Source organism: Vicugna pacos, unplaced genomic scaffold (assembly GCF_048564905.1).
Source record: "Vicugna pacos unplaced genomic scaffold, VicPac4 scaffold_202, whole genome shotgun sequence".
In the NCBI taxonomy this organism is placed as follows: Eukaryota; Metazoa; Chordata; class Mammalia; order Artiodactyla; family Camelidae; genus Vicugna; species Vicugna pacos.
The window spans coordinates 147,965-150,894 of NW_027328881.1; positions in this window are offsets into that span (position 1 = coordinate 147,965).

The following is a 2,930-nucleotide window of genomic DNA, read 5'->3' on the forward strand; positions in this document are numbered from 1 at the left end:
CACAGGCAGAACATTTAGGAAGCTCTCATTTCAATCCAGAATGAGACAATGAGGGGCTGAATCAAAATGTCAAACAGGAAGGAGAGCTCCCTATCATGTTGCGGGAGGAAATAGAATTGAAACTGAATACTTTTAGAAGACCTGTGATTCTCAGTCCACCCTATTGTGTCACAGCCCGCACTTCAATGATTTATATTATCTTCTTGTTCCTTCCAGGCATTTGAGTCCAAATTCCGAACTAAGGCAATGACTGTGAACAGTAAAAAGCAGGGCTGGACAGGTAAGATCATGACTTCTCTTTTTGACATGTTGAGTTAGAGACACCAGTTGTGTATCTACAAGGAAGTGTTGAAAGGAAAGTGGTAACAGGGATCTAGAGCAGTGCACTGGGCTAAATAGTGTCCCCCCAAATTTCACATTCACCTGAAACCTTTGAATGTGACCTCGTTTGGAAACAGGGCTTTTGCAGGTGAAATTAGTCATGTGAAGGTGAGATCACACTGGGCCCTAATCCAATGACTGGTTTCCCTGCAAAGAGAGGGAGATTTAGACCCAGACACACAGACAGGAGGCCATGGGAAGACAGAGGCCGAGGTTTGAGTAATGTGTGTACAAACCAAGAAGCTCCAAGGGTTGTCAGCAACCACCCGAAACCAGAATAAGGTCTGGAAGGATTTCTCCCCCAGAGACTTCAGAGATGGCATGGGCCTGCCAACAACTTGATTTCAGCTTCTAGCCCCCAGAACCATTAGAGAACAAGTTTCTGTTGGCTTAGGCCATGCAGTTTGTGGTGCTTTGTAACAGCAGCTCCAGGAAACTGACGCAGATGAGGTTCCCAGCTAGGGATCAGTGTGAGGGCTGAAGCTGTAGGCGGTGTGCAGTCATCTTTCAAGAAGGCTCGGAGAGGGGAGGGAAGATCCAAACCTGAGTGACAGCGAAGAGCCACATGTGATAAGCAAGCCAAGAAGCCAGAGGGGAACGAGGGGCCAGGAAAAGGGAAGGAGCTTTTGGTTTCAAGAGAGGAGAACGTGTGCAGGGATGGAGGGGAGATGCCTGGACTGGGTGGTGGGGGGGAGGGCAGTGCCATGAACTCAAAAGAGGAGGATTTTGATGAGGGTTGGGGTAGTCAGTGGAGACAGACACTCCTAAAATATCAAGCAGGGTGAGAAATGAGAAAAACCCTTACAATACAGGTGATCGCCACCACACTCAGAGAGATGAGACTGAATACCAGAAAGGTCAAGGGGCCTCACCAACATCAGGTAGAAAGCTGTTGGGTCCAAGACACATTAAGTGAAAACATTAAATTCCAAGATGACATAGAGAAAATTAGACAGAACATAAGTCAAACTGAAATCATGACCACTTGCCTGCATCACATATTCTGGAACAAGTAGGTGTTTTTCTTCGGCCACACTCAGTTCATTCTGTTACACCCGATTTCCTCTCCAAGGTCAACCGCGCTTCTCTAGAGGCGGTGGCCGCGTGTCTACCATCGCCGGACCCGTTTCCACGAGAGCGTGTACGTACCTTTCCTGAAGCACCGCACCGCGCTAGGAGCAGGCCTCGCGCACTCGACGGCCGGGCGTGAGGAAGGAAGCGCGGGGAGGGAGCTGCCGAGTCCGCGAGTGGGAGGCGGGGCGAGGCGGCCGGGCATCAGCCATTCCTCGTTATTTTTAAAAATTGCTTGCTCATTGTTACCAATGGGTATTGCTGGCCTGCGCTCTGCAGGTTTGTAAGCCTTGTACTTTCCAAGCCTTAAGACTGAAGAAAGAGCCCAGAGTCAGCAACAGAGACACCAGTGGTTTAACAGACGGTGGGGGGGGGGGTTACTTGTCTGAAGCAATGTCCCGGAGCGACTCCCCACCGTGTGCAGCAGACGGTGGACAGGACGCGGCGGCAGCCTTCCCTCCTGGGGTGCGGGGTGGAGACAGTGGGTTACCAGTTATAGGAGGAACTGATGTCCAGTTCACTTCTCAGCTGCCAGGAAAGCCAGCAGGGGAGCACAGCATGCTCCTTACCACTCCTTGGATAAACCATCATAGTGGAGATCGTTCTTATTTAAATATTAGAACAACCGCTGCCAGGGGCTGAGGGCAAGTATGTGAGCACTTAGAAGGAAAGTCAGGCAGGTGAGCAGGGTGGGGGTGAGGCAGCGACTGGTTGAGCAGGGGATGTACAGAACAGCCATCTTGTTCATTCAGGTTCTTCCATGATGCTTTTTGGGGGATAATAATGCAAACTTCTAATCTTGCACTACTTCCTTTAATGCACTAGGATTCTTGCTAAAAAAGGAATAACCTGAGTTTGATCAGGAGGAGACATCAGACAAACTCAAACTCATAGACATTCTACAAAATAACTAGTCAGCACTCTTCAGTCCTGCAAGGCAAAGAAGAGGCGCTGTTCCCGGCCCAAGGAGGCTGGTGAAGTGCGACACCTAAACGTGCTGTGGGATCCTGGCTGGGCTCCTGGGCCAGAAAGTGAGGCGCTTGATGAAAGTCAAATGATTTGATTTTAAATTAAATTTGAATTAAATTCTACAGAATTCATCTATAGACTAATTAATAGTTTAATATCAATGTTAATTTCCTGGTTTTGATCATTGGGCTACGGTTTCTAAGAGGTTAATATTTGAAGAAGCTGACTAAATGGTGTAGGAAACTTTACAAGACTTTTGCAACTTCTTTGTTAAGTCCGACATTACTTCAAAATGAGATATTAAAAATATTAATGATAGAAATACTTGTTAAGTGAGGATGACTTTCTTCCTTCTCCATCCCCTCTTCTTCCTTCTTTAAGGTGTCCCCTCTCCCTGGCTGTCCTGGCTTCTCAGGGCTACCTGTCATGGGGCCACCCTCATTTTCTTTTTTTTTTTAAAGTCCTTTACATGTAGTAAATCATTTAATCCATGTAACAAACGTGCAATA